Here is an 18518-nt window from a genome sequence, read left to right as displayed (position 1 = left end):
GACCTCAAAGTAGATGGTAGCCTTGTAAACCTATCAATGGGTATTTACTAGCAGAAAAATACCAAAGAGTACCTATCCAGAAAATGTTAGCAAGATATAGCTCAACTATCAAGATTGCTTATCGTAAATAAGTCTGGAATTACGGTTTATTGATTTATGGCTGGAAAACGGTGGGAGGGGGAGAGGTAGTCAAGTAAGCTGTGTAACTAAGAGAACATAAAACAGAGGAGTTCCCAAACCAAAATGACTTCCTCTGTGCAATTACTTTTTTCTTGTACACATTGCTCAAAACTGTTCTATTAACCCAAACCATAACATGTCCTAATGCAGAAGAAAAGGACATTTTTGGAATCTGTGTTGGATAGCTTGGGGTTCCTCCAAATAGAAAAATATTCCATCTGCACTTGATGCTTGCTTGTATTCTTTGAATCATTAGCAAAGTTTGGCGTTAGGTAAGACCTCTGATTCACCGAATCAGAACTGACAACTCAAGTCTTTGGTGTTACCACTTGCATTATATGTAATAACATAAAATATGTGAAATATATGCGCTTTACTCACTGTAAAGCATTTTACAAATGTTAGTGGTTATTAATAAGTTTATATTTGCCACAAATTCAAAACCCTTGACAGGAGAATCAAAAGTTGATCCCAAAGTGTGTGTGTGTGTGTGTGTGTGTATAGTCTGTTCTTAATCTTCAAATCTATTTTTATAAAACTGGAAAACAAGTTTTTGCTATATGCAGAGTAGATCATCTATTTGCAAAACTGCCAGAAAATTGAGGTTTCTGCAAATAATACACAACTCTACAAAAACAACTATAAAATCTTCGAATTTTGTAAGTCATTCATTCACACTGTCAAGACAGAAGTAAATTTCAATAACTCTTATCTGCAGCCACCTATTACACCAAAATCATTTTAATTTGAAACGTCTAATTTTTAGATGTAAATACTCTCTTTTGCACACAAAATCCTGTCTAAGTGTTTCCAGGTAAAGAATTTGAAAGTAAAGTTGTTTACAAAGCCAACATCTTTGTCAAATTTACTTACATCTTGGTACAGATAAAAAGCATACAGAAAATCAAAGTTGTAGAATCATTTGCAATGGGGACATTCTTCAACATACATGAGGATTTTAATCGTTGATCAGATAAAGGTTATTCTTGGAAGGGATCCAATTCATTGAATAAAAGAATATTTTATATATATATTTAGCTGTTATGTTGTTGAATATGAACAACTTTGACACATCCTTTTCTAAAATCAAGTCTTTTATCATTTCATAATGGTTCATGCTGTACCATTAAAGGATCTTAAATTCCTCTTTGAAATAAATAATGTATTTTGATTTGCTTTGACTTGGACTTTCCTGGAATCATCTTGCCTATCCATCTACCACTATCTGCCACTTTTCAATCTTTATCACTTTTTTAAAGGCCGTCTTTAAACAACATACACCTGGGATTTTTGTTGTTGTTTGTTTTTTCTGTTTTTTATTTTGAATAGCCCAATTTGAACATGTCTGTCTTTCAATAGGGAAATTCATCTCATTCACAGTTAGTGTAAGAACTTGAGCTTTCCTTTTCATCTTACAGTGATTAGTATTTATCTTACTTTCTTCAGTTTCCTCTTATTCTTTTCCATTTTTTGACTGGGTGAAATTATCATTCATACTCTTTTTTTCCCATTGTCAGTGTTAAAATCTCACTTTTTTCCCACCCTACTATTACTATACTATCCCAGCAAAATAATAAATCTATTTCTTCCCCACCAAGACCCTACATTTGCACTGTCCCTCTTCCCAGCAAGGCAAAACTCGCAGAATGTTTTTACTTCCCCACCCTTCTAACGACTGTTTTTTGCTGATATGGTTTCAGTTACAGCCTGTCAGATTTCTTAGTATTGTTTTTCTATTTCAAGAATTCTTACCATTTTCCAAACATTTATGTTACAAATTTCATCATCCATTTTAATATAAATGTATACATAAATTAAAATACATATGTAAATTATATATGGCTTACTATAGTTTCCTCTTCCCTTCATCTTACCCTATCTTGAATCTCTGTTCTGACTCAATTGTTTGTTTAGAGGACTTTTTTCAATTATTTTCTTCAGATAGAATATGTAGGTAATAAACTCTGATCCCCGGCATATGCGAAAATGTATTCTTTCAAATAGACAGAAGAATGATGCATCGGCTGAGGATAAGTCTCTTAGTAGTTTGTAGATGTTCTCTTACTGTCATCTACCTTTTAATGTTACAAATAAGATGTCCATTGTTTTTCTGTTGCTTTTTTCGGTTGTGAGTAATCTCTTTTTCCCATCTGGGAGCTTGAAAGACTTTCAAGGATTTTTATATTTCAAAGAGCCTAAGTGTATGTATCCTCCTTATTCTCCTTGGGATCAGTGAGTCTTTGGAAAGAACTCCTTTCCAAGTCTTTTCTTAAGATCAGAAAATTTTCCCCATGTCATGGGTTAAATTGTATCCCTCCCCCAAAAAAGATATGTTGGAGTCCTAACCACCCCAGTACCTCAGAATGTGACTTTATTTGGAGATAGTCTTTACAAAGGTAAGCAAATTTAAACGAGGTCATTAGGATAGTCCCTAATCCAAAATGAGTGGTGTCCTTATAAAAAGGGAAACTTGGACCCAGAGACAGACATGCATAGAGAGAAGATGATGTGAAGAAACACATGGAGAAGATGGTCATCTACAAGCCACAGAGAGAAGGCCTGAAACAGATTCGTCTTTCACAGCCCTCAGAAAGAACCAATTCTGCTGACAACTTGATTTCAGACTTCTAGCCTCCAAAATTGCCAAGACAATAAATTTCTGCTAAGTCATCCAGTTTATTGTACTTAATTATGGCAGTTGTAGCAAACTAATATACCCCTATTACTAGTTCAGTTATTAATTGTCATATCTATTCCTCCTTTCCTTCTACAGCATTTATTCACAGGCTAGTGAATTTCTTCTTGCCTGAATCTCTTCTCCTACTCTCTGTTTTTTCCTTCGTGACTACCATTTCTTTCATTTTGTTCTGTATTTTAAGACTTCCAAGATGCTAACTTCACCCTCAACAGTGATAGGCCTCTTTCAGTTTGTCTACCGGACTTTTATAATGTTAAGATCTAGATTGTTAGTTTCAGAAAGTTTCTTTGTACTCTAGTTGAGTCTCCCTAAATGTAATATTCTTTCTTTCTTTTGTAAAAGTTATAACCTAGCCATTTCAAAGATCTGTTTCAATAGAAGTTCCCTATTCTGGATGTTCTACTGGTCTTCTTTCCACTGACTCTGCATTCCCCAGGGAGACCGCTGTTTTACTTCACCTGTATAATTCTATTTGCCATCTGCAGTAATCAGCTCTTTGGGTCCCTCAGGAAGTTGCAAATAGGGGACCAAGAGACCACAAATCTACTGAAGCATTGCAAGGCAATTTCTCTATTCACAGGTCTCCAAAGCTGTCATCTCAAGGTCTAGCCCCCAGCCCGCTGAGCCCATCAGTACAACTCCTCTGCAGTCCTCTAAGACAGGAAAGATCAAGTAGGCTTCCTAGGACCAATCAGTTGTTCAGTTCACTCAACAAATATCTATTTAGTTTCCAGCCATATTTGTTCTACCACCGTAATTCTATTGAATATTTTACTTAGGGAATTATGTTTTCATTCCCTGCTTATCTTCCAATTTTCCTTTTCCACAGTTTTCAGTTTTTATTAATACATTTCCTGTTGAATCAACTGATAATACTTATTGGGACTTTACGTTCTTTTTTGTTTAGAAATTAATTTTTATCAACGGTCAACTATTCACTTTTTGAGCTTGATATCTATTGATTTTCCTCAAATATATTATGATTCTCGATTTACCACTTTATTTATAAACAATGGTCTACACCAGGAGTTGACAACATTTTCAAGTTCATGGCACATTCAGAAAATGAAAATATTTTTATGGCAAACTGGGAAGGGGATCTGCAAGGGTGAATATAAAATTTTTGAAAACTTTTATTATATCTTCTTTTAAAATTAAAATTTTCAAACTTTTTAAATAAACTTGAAATTGTTTACATGCACATAACTTTTCTATATTAGGTTTTATGCCTAAAATGGCTACACACAATTCCTGAGACCTTGTAACAACATTTTCTTAATATTCTATACAGTAACCATCACAAGGAAGCTTTGTTAGCACAAGTGATAGCAAACAGCAAAAGAGGAGACTTTGCTCCAACACACTGAAAACTTCTTTTTCACCATTAACCAGCATTCCAACAATTCAGTCTTTTTAAATTGTACTTCAAGGATGCTAAAATTCTTTAATAGCTCCTCCTTTTCTTCTACTGAGAAATAGGTTAATTTCTTCTAATGATATAAATAAGCTTTGAATACAAATGAAGTTTTTATATCAAGTATTTCAAAATAATGCTAAAGCTCTGTCTCAGGCACAAACTGACTTCGCCCTACTAGTATTAATTCTTCTTTAGGATACAAACAACACCAATTAAACATCACTTCTAAAACTATTTTAACTTCACTCTCTCACAGCCGAATTTTTACTCTGAATCCATAAACTCTGTCAGTACATGCTAATATATTTTCCACATGATCATTGCACTTTTGATTAAGTTAATTCAAGTGCTCAAAATGTCAGTTAAGAATACCACTTTTTGAAGACAATAACTATACTTCAACAATTCAGCAAAGTAAGAATTATTCACACAGAATAATTTGAAATTTTCCTTTTAGTTTATAAATCTTCCTTTGGACTGTCAACACACTTCAGTAATGAAACTGCTAATCACATATCTTCACGTAAAGCTTAAAAGAAGGTACTGTAGCAGCTTGGATTTCACTGGGTTCACCATTTTTATGACATCATTGAATGTGGAATTCAGAACTATAGGCAAATTTTAATAAACAAGAGCTTCTCTGTGAATAAGACAACATATTACTTGGAATATTAGGGTTTTTTAATAAATATTGAACTTAATGTAAAGCCTTTATACTCTCCTGTTATTATCAGTCCCAAACTTCTACTGTTTCCATACTATCTTGTATGTTTCAAATTACTCATTTTTTACTTTGAATATTTCATCCCCAGTTGGTTTTGGAACTTCTTTGCCAAGCAAATAATGTCCTTCCAGGTGTTCTTCTTCAAGGATTCTATAGAGCCTTCTAACGAGGACCATTACCAACATTTATGGATTCATATCTGCAATGAACACCTTTTTCATTAAATAATCTTCTGGATTAGTGTTGTCTCTATGTCTCTGACAAATCTTCAACATATTTTCTAAGAGAATAATTGAAAATGGCAACTTTTCCATTTTCTTTGCCTCACTGGTCCCAAACATAGTGTTGCATACAGGCAGAAAAAAAGGGCAGATGTGGCAAACTAGTGAGGTATCTGAGCTTTATTAATTGTGCAATCCTTCAACTAGCTTCTTGAGCTCAATCTGATTATCACTTTTATCAATCTCTTAAAAGAACTTTGTTCTTATTTTGTGCTCAAAATTGCTTTCAAAAGATCAAATCTTGGGGTGGGAGGGCGGTGGAGTAGTGGTTAAGTTCGCATGCTCCACTTCAGCAGCCCAGGGTTTGTGGGTTCATATCCCGGGCGCGGACCCACACACCGCTCATCAAGCCATGCTGTGGTGGCATCCCACATACAAAACAGAGGAAGACTGGCACAGATGTTAGCTCAGGGACCATCTTCCTCAAGCAGAAAAAGGAGGAATGGCAAGGGATGTTAGCTCAGGGCCAATCTTCTTCACCAAAAAAAAAAAGAGTACAAGATATTTCCACCTAGAATGGTGTCACCTTCTAGAAAATGGACAGACTTAACACCAGTCTCATAGAAAGCTGCGTTTCAGTGGATTAGCTTAGAGATTTCCTTGTTCCTAAAACCTCTAACTAAGGTAAGGAAATTTATACCAACTGTTGCCATGGTAACTGACTTGCCTAATTGCTTGAGGGCTAAACTGAATAAAGTATCCCAACCTTTTTGACAAGCATCAAAAAACAACAACAACAACAACACTATTAAATTAAATGGCACATACAGATAACCATTTCAAATCCAGGAACAAATTATTAACAAGTAGTTCAATGTTTAACTCTGATAGGCAATTATGTTGTTTAATGTGGACAAATTTACACTTTTACTACCTAAAATGGTTCAATTCTATTTTGTTCAAAATATGTAAAGGCAAATCTGATGAAATACACTGTTTTATATATTCTGATTATTTAATCAAAAATATAACAATGTTTACAATTACTCTGAAATTAGCTAACGAAATGTCATAAAAGAGTAATCATGGTATGTAAACTATAATTTCAATTTCTCACCTGGGCATTTAGCAAATTTTACAAACATCCATTGAGTTTCACAATGTTTTCACACATTCACAATGTTTCTCTGAGGAAGAAAGCTATATCACCATCACTGAGCACAAAGGAAAATTAATAACAAAGGATAGCTGATTTTGCGAAAGTAGCAGCCTGCTCTAGTGTTAAAAATTATACTATGAAGAAGCAGGGAAGTAGAGTAGAAAGAAATCTGGACTTGGAGTCAGAAAACCTAGGCTCCCTTGGGGCCGGCCTGGCGGCGCAAGCGGTTAAGTGCATGCACTCCGCTGCAGCGGCCTGGGGTTCGCAGGTTCAGATCCGGGCGGGCACCAACGCAGGGCTTGGCAAGCCATGCTGTGCCAGCATCCCATATAAAGTGGAGGAAGACGGGCACGGATGTTAGCCCAGGGCCAGTCTTCCTCAGCAAAAAAAGAGGAGGATTGGCAGATGTTAGCACAGGGCTGATCTTCCTTACAAAAAAAAAAGGAAAAAAAAAAAAGAAGAAAACCTAGGCTCCAACGTTGCTTTGTGTCGAGAAAAACTATCTGAAAGTTGGAAGTAAGACAAAGAAAGGCCAATATGTCCTTTCAGTGTCATACAGGAGCACAAGCTCACCCAAAGATTACTTCATTAGGGAATACACCTTCATTTGACCCACTATTTACTAGTGATTAAAAACTCAGACTCTATGAAGTTACATGTTAACTTGTAAATTTTTGTCTAGTAAAGATGCAACTGAATTCTGTCCAGTTGAATAGATAATCTCAAAGGCTATGGTTTTTATTGCCCTGTAGGACAGCTCTGTATCTAACCTAGCAATCTTTTTTTTTTTTTTTTGTGAGGAAGATCAGCCCTGAGCTAACATCCATGCCAATCCTCCTGTATTTGCTGAGGAAGACCAGCTCTGAGCTAACATCTATTGCCAATCCTCCTCCTTTTTTTCCTCAAAGCCCCAGTAGACAGTTGCATGTCATAGTTGCACATCCTTCTAGTTGCTGTATGTGGGACGCCGCCTCAGCATGGCCAGAGAAGCGGTACATCGGTGTGCGCCCGGGATCCGAACCCGGGCTGCCAGTAGCGGAGAGCACACACCCAACCACCAAGCCACGGGGCCGGCCCCCTAACCTAGCAATCTTATTCCCAAGTTCTTTCTCCAATGTCTATATGTGGTGGTCAACTTGATGTGTCAACTTGAGTAGGCTAAGGAATACGAGTCCAGAGCCAGTTAAAATATTATTTCTGGGTGTGTTTGGGAGAACCTTTCCTGAGAAGCATTTGAATAGAGAGACTGAGTAAAGAAGATTGCCCTCACCAATGCCAGTGGGCATCATCCAATCTGTTGAGGGCCTGAATAGCAAAAAATGGCAAAGGAAGGGCAGATGTGCTCTCTGCTTGACCTAGAACATTCATCTCCCGCCCTCACACATCAGCAATCCTGGTTCTCAGGCCTTTGGACTCAGACCAAGACTCACCCTATCAGTTCCTGATTCTTGGGCCTTCAGACTCGGACTGGGACTTACACCATTGGCTCCTCTGGTTCTCAAGCCTTCACATTTGGACTGGAATTACACCACCAGCTTTCCTGGGCCTTCAGCTTGCTGATGGCAGATCGTGGAACTTCTCAGCCTCCATAATCACAGGAGCCAATCCCTCATAATAAATCTCTTTCTATATATCTATATATATCTTATTGGTTCTATTTTTATGGAGAACTCCGACAAATACAGTATGTAATCTTTGTTCCTCTTTGAACCAACTTTATCTCCTGTTGGTTTCCTCATTAAAGAACTGAATAAATGTGATTCTATATTTGTAAATTCATTCTATATTTGTATGAGAATTTTTTGGAAAATTATGCTTTGACACTTGACCACTTAGTATCCATGTGACCTACAACAAGCCACTTTACTTTTTTAAGTTTTCATTTCCTCATTTGTAAAATGGGATTATAGTCTTATTATATTACTTGTCTTATTATATTATTATCATGTATTCTATAACTTGCCTTATTAAATTACATTATCATTATATATTATATTAATTGCCTTAGTGACCACATGGTTGATGTGAAGATAAACAGCAATAAACACGATGCCCTATCTTTTAACTTGCAGTTGTATATGAATTGATATATTGACAGGAGTGGTGAAAGATCTTGTACTGCTATTATACCTCGTTCCCTTTAGTATACTGAGAGGGATCAAAAATCTGTGGGTGGAGATAGAGATACAAAATCCAAAAAAACTAGACAAAGTATATAAATTTATCAAAAGTTAATTAAGCACTGAAGTGCTTCATAGTTGGAATGTTCTTTTAAATGCTAAATTCAAACACAGAAGAAAAAATGGCTTCATTCATACAAGAAGACTTTATTCTTACCCATCGGACCTGATCCAAGGAGTAAACTGAATTTCAACATGCATCTACTTTCTTTCTCTTAAACTATACTATACAAACTATATTTAGGAGGTTTCCAACTACTATCTAAATTACAATAGTAATATTCATATACCCAAACTTTTCACGTGTGTAGCAAGGAACAAAGAGGACATTTCAATGACTGATAAATTATAAAACTAGATTAATAAGTGTTTTCAAATAACCTAACACAGAAAGCTTATAAAACCAAAGTAGCTTAAATGCTTCAGCAATTCAATTTGGTTATCAATGCCCCAAATTTGCTTAGACTCTGGGTTTCACTTATGCGATTATAGAATACTTACTAAGAGAGGAAGCTTCCAGTCAAAAAAGCCTTTCAAATGTAATTAACAATGCAATGAACTTTAAAATTTGGGAGTTTGATTTCTTTTCATTTATTCTTTTTCCCAGTTTTATGGAGATATAATTGACATACATCACTATATAAGTTTCAGGTGTACAGCATAAAGGTTTGACTTACATATACTGTGAAATGATTAGCACAATAAGTTTAGTTAACATCCATCATCTCATATAGATACAATAAAAAGAAATGGAAAAAAAATTTTTTTCTCCTTATAATGAGAACAATTAGGATTTACTCTCTTAACAACTTTCGTACATATCACATAGCAGTGTTAACTATAGTCATCATGCTGTACGTTACATCCCTAGTACTTACTTATAACTGGAAGTTTGTACCTTTTGACCACCTTCCTCCAATTCTCCTTCCTCCAATCTCCCCCAACACATCCCTACCCCTCAGCCCCCCACATGCCTCTGGTAATTACAAATCTGATCTCTTTTTCTGTCAGTTTGGTTTGTTTTTTTAGATTCCACTAAAGTGAGATCATGCAGTATTTGTCTTTCTCTGACTTATTTCACTTAGCATAATGCCCTCAAGATCCACCCATGTTGTTGCAAATGGCAGGATTTCCTCATTTTTTATGGATAAATAACATTCCATTGTGTATATATATACCACAACTTCTTTATTCATTCATCTATCAATGGACATTCAGGTTGTTTCCACGTCTTGGCTATTGTAAATAATGCTGCTATGAACACGGGGGTACAGATATCTTTTAATTTATTATATTACATATTTTCTGAAAATGTACCTTGCCCTTTGAGTGTTTCTATACTTACCAATATACTAGCAACGAGTTCATATATATGCATATATACACATACATATATAGATGTACAATCTATAACTTATTGGAGAAGATATAATTTACAAGGCTATCTCCTGTATTGCTTTTGAGAATGCCTTTCTACTTTTCTACGCAATAATAAGAATAGGAGGGGGTGGAGGAAAACAAAGAGAAACCCAAAAATTCATGACAAACCCCTCATTAAATTCCCTAATTAAAGAGGCAGTCAAGATTTTCATTAATCGATTGCTAGATTTCTGCTAATCTAAATTTCCCTCCAAATAACTCAAGCAAGCAAACTACAAAAGCTAAATAAAACCACCTATTAGCATTTGGTTTGGCTACAGTAAGTCACTGCAATTATAAAAAGTAATAGGATGAATTTTTTTAAGAGAACTATTTCTTTATAGATATCTACCAAATTCTCATAACTGTCAAATATTATATAATATCTTTATATAATAAAAATTATATAAAAAGCAGTTTTGTATTAATAAAGTCAATTGAAGTAAAGTGTAAATGGAACCAATCAAATAAATACAATAAAATGCCATTAAAATGCTAGCAACAAGGGAAAAGGATAAAAGCCTCTCTCTATGCTGTGTCATGGTGAGAAGCCGCACTGCCCATAAACCCAGGAGCATAACTTGACCTGAACTGAATCCATGGCACAGTGAAGAGCTTTATAACTGAATTTCATTATCCAACTGAATAATTCATTATTTTTAATGAATTTCCTCTGTTCTGTAAGTAGCTATAGCCAGTCAGCTGAAATCAACCATTATAAAATGGGAAACTACAGAGAAAGTTTTCAAGTAAGTCAATTTAAAACTTGCTTAGGCTGTCTATTTTTCCTTTTATATTTATTACTGTTACTTCATATGGTCTGAGATAAAACCTTACGGGACTGTACACTGATGGTTGCCTACCCAGCACCCACTCCACCCTGCACCCTTTTCACAGTATCATAAATTTAATTAAGATAATGACCAGTTACCCACAAAGCCAGTGTGCTTCAGGGAAGCTGCCCCTACTCCCAGCTCCCATGGTAAACCCAACCGATCTAAAGGTAATCCTATTCCCCTTGCCACAATGATGATTCAGAAATTCAGGCCTAACTCAAGGCATTCCCCTGGATTTGGTTTAAGAATAAAATATACGACTTAATTCAGGCCAATAAGACACAAAAGGTGTTTAGGAAGATTTCTGAGAATAACACTGTCTTGCTCTTGTAAGAAAGCTACCAGAAGAGATGCCCTCTGAGAATGTAAGCCTTGGTCTTCTACAGCATTTTGACACCATGATGGAAGTCAGCCAGAGGAAAAAGCCAACTTAGGTAAAAGGCCAACATAGAGAAGAAGGCAAAAATCAGAAATGGAGCCACAATGGACTAAACCAGTCTTCAAGTCAGCCCTACCTCTGCCTTCAAGTTACATTTTAATAATAAATTTCCTTACTTTTTAAGCCTGTTTGAATCAAGATTTCTGTACTTGCATTCTAACTGATACACGAATATAACTGAAAATAAAATTATGTGGTCAATTCTTTTCTTTCTTTAATATCTTATCTTAAATAAAAATAAATTATAAGGCAAAACAAAATAGCCACACAAAGTATACTATACCAAAAGTTTCATAACTTCATATATTGAGGACTTTAAAAACTTTTTTTAAGTCAGAATAAGAATCAAAATAACACTAAACAGCAATTTAACAGAAAACTATAACTTAAATGGGCATGATGTTTAACTTTAGGATGCAAAGCTCTGCATTGGGTTGAAATTCAGCATTGCCAGGTAGAAAGAAAAATGCATAAATTTTACAATAAGACCAATTTGAGTGTGGGAGGAAGAGTTAAAGATAAAAATGGAGACTGGGTGAAAAAGAAATTGGAAAATTAATACACGATTCTAAAAGCAACCATAATCTGAACACACATTCTTCCAAAGAAGACATACAAATGGCCAACAGGCACATGAAAAGATGTTCAACATCACTAATTATTAGGGAAATGCAAATCAAAACCACAATGAGATATCACCTCACACCCATCAGAATGGCTATTACTAAAAAGACAAGAAATAACATGTGCTGGAGAGGATGTGGAGAAAAGGGAACTCTTGTACACTGCTGGTGTGAATGTAAATTGGTGCAGCCACTATGGAAAACAGTATGGAGATTCCTCAAAAAAACTAAAAATAGAACTACCATATGATCCAGCTATTTCACTGCTGTATTTATCCAAAAAACATGAAAACACTAATTTGAAAAGATATATCCACTCCTATGTTTACTGCAGCATTATTCACAATAGCCAAGACTTGGAAACAACCTAAGTGCCCACTGAAAGATGAATGGAAAAAGATTTGGTATGTATACACAATGGAATACTACTCAGCCATAAAAAAAGATGAAATCTTGCCATTTGCGACAACATGGATGGACCCTGAGGGTATTATGCTAACTAAGCAAAATAAGTCAGACAGCAAAAGCCAAATACCATATGATTTCACTCATATGTGGAAGATAAACAAACACATAGCTACAGAGAACAGTTTGGTAGTTACCAGAAGGGAAGAGGGGGTGGGAGGAAGAGAGGTAGAGGGGCACATGTATACGGTGACATAAAGTAACCAGACTTTTGGTGGGGAACAGGATGTAGTCTATAAAGAAGGCAAAATACAATGATGTACAACTGAAATTTACACAATGTTATAAATCAATGTTACTACAATCAACCAAAGCAACCATAAATTTATCCAATGCAAATCTTTCATAAGAAATTCAAATTTAGGGCCGGCCCCGTGGCTTGGTGGTTAAGTGAGCGCGCTCCACTGCTGGCGACCCGAGTTCGGATCCCGGGCTCCCACCGGCGCGCTGCTTCTCCGGCCATGCTGAGGCCGCGTCCCACATACAGCAACTAGAAGGATGTGCAGCTATGACACACAACTATCTACTGGGGCTTTGGGGGGAAAAAATAAATAAATAAAATCTTTAAAAAAAAAGAAATTCAAATTTAGTCTCTTCAGACAGGGCAAGTTTATACAAAATGAATAAAAGGAAAAGTCTGCAATTTTGTGATTGTATACCTCCTAGAAGGCAAAAGTTACCTTCCAGTCTAATTATCTTTCCACTGTACTTCAGTGCCTTCATTTTATGAATAAACAGAAAAAGCAGATCAGGTGGCAAGAGGTGATGTCTCATCAAAATTTCCAGGAGAAGCAACAAAGCTTTGATATTTTTTCCAATGGCTTCTATTATTCCTACTGCAGAGTAGGAAGATCCCATACCTCCCTCTTCTCGGCCTCAAAGAGACCTTAAAGAGAGGGTGAATCTCTGCCCTCCCTTGAAGAGCTAGCCTATCAGAACAAAGGCAGAAGAGATCATAAAAAAGCCGAGACAAGAACAATGGAATCAGAAAGAAACAAAGGTTTGAAGTAGGCTCAGGAGGAAGATCATTGGTTCCACTTATTTTGGGGAGAACATGAAATTATTCTAATTTCTTATTTCCCTATGAAGAAATTAAAAAACCATCCTCTTTCTTAACTCTCCCATATATAAAACATTTTATCAAAAAAAGAAACAAAATCACCTTTAAAAGAGGCTGACTGCTATTAGTAACCAGCTTTTACACGAGGTAAGTTTAATTTTTATCAAAAACCTAAAGTCTCCTAAAATAAATAATTTTTGCCCAGTATCTCTTTGAGGCCTGGTAATTTATCTATTTGATTAAAAGGAACAAATACTCCTGAGATGACCAGATTCAAGATAAGCATATCCAAATTAAGTTCTTTTCTATATATGAGCAAGAACGAATTAGAAAATATAATTTATAATTAAACTCAATAATAGCAAAAATGATCAAGGAATAAAGATAACATAACATATATGAGACCCATTTTAAAGACAACTAGAAAAGTTTACTAAGACATCAAAAGAGGGCTAGGTAAGACACAATGAGTTCCTGGATAGTTAGTCTCAAAACCGTAAATATATTAATTAAATCAATACACTCAAGCAGCAATGCCAAGAAAAAATGTCAGCAGGATTTTTCATTGAACCACACAGTTTACATTAAAGTTCACTAGGAAGAGGAAATGCTCAAGAGCAGTAAATATTTTTTTGAAAAATAAGACCAATAAGGGGAAACTCATTCAAGTAAATATGAAACAGTACAAAACAACAGTAATTAAAGTAGTGCAGAATTGGTATAAAAATAGAGATACAAATCAATGGAATACAACATACTATGTCTAGAAATAGATCCATGTAAATATAGAAACCAGACACATGATAAAGGAGGTATTTCTTTTTTTTTTTTTTAAAGATTTTATTTATTTTATTTTTTGCCCCCAAAGCCCCAGTAGATAGTTGTATGTCATAGCTGCACACCCTTCTAGTTGCTGTATGTGGGACTCGGCCTCAGGATGGACAGAGAAGTGGTGCCTCGATGCGCACCCGGGATCCGAACCCGGGCCGCCAGCATCGCAGCGCGCGCACTTAACCACCAAGCCACAGGGCCGGCCCAAAGGAGGTATTTCTAATTTTTAAGAAAGAACACAGTATTACCATATGATTTCCTTCATTAAGTAGTAGATAATAACAACAATAAACAAACATAGGGACAGAGATTGGATTGGTGGTTACCAGAGGGGAAGGGGGGAGGGAGGAGGGTGAAAGGGATAATTCAGTACATGTGTGTGGTGATGGGTTGTAGTTGGTATTTTGGTGGTGAACATGATGTAGTCCATGCAGAAATAGAAGTACAGTGATGTACACCTGAAATTTTTACAATGTTATAAACCAATGTTACTGCAATAAACAAAAACAAACAAATAAATAAATAAAAAAAAAATAAATTATATCTCAATAAAGCTGTTTAAAAATTAAAAAAAAAAAAAAGAAAGAACACAGTATTCAATAAATGAGGCCAACAAAACTGTCTATAATTCAGCAAATATTAAAAAAATTAATCATATACAATATTTGCAAGAGAACAGAAACTGGTCTCATCATTTTCAAAGACATTTTGTAGAAGTTATCGACATCTTAAATCTGCATACCCTTCAAGCCTAGAATGTAGGTTTCTGATACACTTTCAGATTATAAAACTGAGCTGGATAAGAAATTACAGAACTCTAATGGAGAAACTGATGGCCTCATAAAAGTGCTAACAGAAGAGCAAGATCAAAAATTGATTACATGGGACTGAATAAATTGATGAAGATGACTATAATTTTTATGACTTTTGTTTGAAATATTGCTGATTTTTTAATGTTTTGTTTTTCCAGATTTAAGGGAAACTTTTTCTCTTTTCTCTTAAGGAACTATGACTTATAGCAATTTGTAAGCAGAATTGAGGCATTTCTCTTCTTCTCCGAATCTGATCACTCCAGAATTTGAAAACTTTTGATGAGTGAGTATTTTTATTTTCATGGCAATATAGTTATTTGCATAAGTTCAATAAGAATCTGTTCTCCCTACAGCAGGACACAATTGGAAACACTGGTTATATTACCCACGCTTTGACTGGAATGTCACATTTGAGAAAAACATGCATAAACTCAGATATGACCAAATAGCTTTAAGGGACAAGGATTGACCTTATGGAATAACGTCACTTGGAAATATTGGCCTGGTACCTTGCTTACAGAGTACCCAGCAACCTTAGCAGGTGAGTAAAGAAGGTCACTTCTCTGGCAGGTGCGAGAACCTCAGGATATTTTGGGGACCTCAAAAAGAGAGGAATTCACCCAAATATGTAGGCATTGCAGGCACAGTCTGATGACAAGTACTTGGCTTGGCTTTCTTGGCCTCAAGGGGCCTTTAAATTTCCATCTGAGATTCCTTATGAAAAGTTCCAGCAAAGCAGATTTAAAGGAGCCTATATGGTCAAGTGCTATTCTTGCTGTACTTATATAAATGATTGAGCTAAGTTTATTGAAACTAGACTTATTTTGTGAACCAATGAGTCTTAATTTGGCTATCTTTGGTAAAAATGAGGGTGATTTTAGAGAGAAAAATTATGTTTCAATAGAAACTATAATACACATTTGTGGATATTGGATTCTGGTTTTGTTAATTGTCTTTGAGATTTTTTTTTCTATCTGCAAACTGAAGCTGGACAACTTGATGTAAACTTAAGAGAGAACACCATGACAGCCCATGCTCGGACAATCTTCAAGCCTGTTGCTATATAAGCCACTCAAAAAGTTTACCGGAGCACTCAATGACATCATCAGAGACATTTCGAACTACAGGGGATACTTCAACCCGGACATCCAGAAATCTTCTTGACTGACCATCCCCTGGGCCCAGGAATTGGTTTGTAATTTGCTTCAACCATTAACCTTGTTTTCTTTTTGTTTCTCTGGAAATGCTTCTTGTTAAATACCTGGTTACTTGCTTACACAATATAGGCCTAACTTTGGGAGACCCTTCCCATGTCCTAGAGACAATCCACAAGACACGGAGAGAACTCGAATTAAAGAACTAGAGAGTGTCAGATATTCCTCTGCACCATCTTTATCATGGAGACTGGGTCCTATTAAAATCCTGGAAACACAAGCACCGAGAAGATCAACTTCACCCCCACCAGATGGGACCATATGAGAAAAGCCACAGGGAATGGAAACCATGCCACGGAAGAAAATCACAACCAGGATCACCCAAACCTTGGCTGGCTCCATACTCTAGACACTGACTTCTCCAAATGGACAAGAGAACCTCTGATACACCTCAAGTTGCTCTACAGAAGACAGTCTCCTAAACATAAGTAATGAATGACTCCCAGGTTCTTACCTTACTTGTTGGACAAAATTAGACAGCAGGCCACATGGCTACATCAGCTTTCATCTGGGGCTCCAGGCCCTAATCTTGATTGGTTTACAGGCCTCTTCTCCAGGATTCTCCAAGGATTAAGTTTCATTATGGAGGGAATACCAAAATTTGGGCTGTATATTTTGCTAATATGTGTGATTGTTTATGTAATTATAAAATGTGGACTTAAGTGTTGTTCCAAAGCCATTGATAAGGGTACTGAAAATATTAGTCATGCAGAACATACCTTGCTCTCCCCCCCACCACCAGGTACCCAATATTCTTGCGTATAAATAAATAAAATAAAGGTAGAATAATTTCATTTCTCTGACCTTGAACTTCACCCTTTCACAGCAGGAAGCAGCTAGAGTGGTCTTTCCCCCATTCCCCAAGATTGAGGAATGATCAAAAGAGAGTGGGGCTTGAAACTGAGGATGAAGGAGTTAAAATTTCCCTGGATTAAGGTTAAACTGTGTTTTGTAGCCAGAGGTTAATGTGGCAAACCAAATAACCAACGTTTCTGAGCTTGCGTTGCACAACAGCAGGAGGACCGCTGATAAGAGAGGAAGTTACTCATAGCCCTCTGCCTGCCTATGCATCTTGCAGGAACACTGAGAAACTAAAAGGACTCACTGTAAACTTTAGACATCAAAGACTAAAAATCCACGGCATGCGACACATAGAACAGAGAGTCGCGCTTGTGCAGAGGACTCTTAAAACTTCAGCCCCCAAGGCCACATGTTCCCCCACCCCTACCTAAAACCCCAAATAAAAACTCTTGCTTGTAGCTTTTCCGGGAGTTCGGGATTATGGGGTTAGCTGCCCATTCTCCTTGCTCAGTGCTTTGCAATAAAATTCGTATTTTCTTCCACTACACCCAGTGTCAGTGACTGGCTCGCTGCACGATGGGTGAGCAAACTCACTTCAGGTTCAACATCACTATCTCTACTCTAACTTACTGGCCTCCTAGGCTGCTCTTTGAACACACCAAGCAGGTTCCCTCAGGGCCTTTGTACTTTCTTTTCCTCCAGATAGCCACAGGACTAGCTCTCTCACTGCCTTCAGCTCTTTACTCAGAAATTACCTTCTCAGTGAGGCCTTCCCTGACTGCCTATTGTAAAATTGTAGTTCCCTACTCCCACTCTTCATCCTTCTTTCCTTTATTATTCTCCATAGGATTTTCACCTTCTGACATACTAGGCATTCAACTTATTGCCTGTCTCTCTCCAAAATGTAAGCTCCAAAAGCAGAAAGATTTGTGTCTGTTTTGTTCATTGTTGGTATCCCCAGTGCCTAGGGTAGTCCTCAATAAATATCTGTTGAATTAATAAAGGGAAACCACTATTCAATGACATCAAAATCTGAAGTGTCCTACCCATTCGGATCTCCAACTCCGTAAAAATTAACACACCGAACTATACCATCCTAAGGATTTTATTACGCTCTTCCACGCGGAGTAGTATTTTACATACCCAAACCGATGCAGAAAACTCAGATTCAGCCAAGAAAGGGGGAAAAAAAAAAAACCATTAAAGATTGAATGATTTGAACTCAAGAAATCCAATATAATTTGCTAAATTACACATAACAGGCTATTTCCCTCGACTTCGTTGTGTAAATACAGAGTGGCTCAATTTCTCCAGCAATAAAGGCCATATCTGAAGGATACAACCCTAAGAGCACACGATAGGCGACCAGTCGCACAAGCTGGGAGCGGGAGGGGCAGAGAAGACACTTTTTAACTGACGGGAAGCTCTGATAAGGCCTG

The 18518-nt window shown here is 36.5% G+C and overlaps 1 protein-coding gene across 6 annotated transcripts in view; it reads right to left on the bottom strand.

Moving 5' to 3' along the window:
* WRN (WRN RecQ like helicase) overlaps nucleotides 1–18518 on the bottom strand; it is a 123050-nt gene that overhangs the window by 104205 nt on the left and 327 nt on the right. Inside the window, exon 2 of one of the 6 annotated variants that reach the window (XM_087418489.1) lies at nucleotides 6358–6427. The exons of the other annotated variants lie outside the window; for them this stretch is intronic. The gene's annotated coding sequence lies outside the window, so the exon portion shown is untranslated. The remainder of the gene's footprint in view (nucleotides 1–6357; nucleotides 6428–18518) is intronic. 6 annotated transcript variants of the gene reach the window in all.

The sequence above is a fragment of the Ceratotherium simum genome, chromosome 28 (genome assembly GCF_057802395.1).
Source record: "Ceratotherium simum simum isolate JZ-2026a chromosome 28, ASM5780239v1, whole genome shotgun sequence".
NCBI lineage: Eukaryota > Metazoa > Chordata > Mammalia > Perissodactyla > Rhinocerotidae > Ceratotherium > Ceratotherium simum.
The sequence above is the reverse complement of the archived record's forward strand: the minus strand, read 5'-3'. Positions and strand labels throughout refer to the sequence as shown.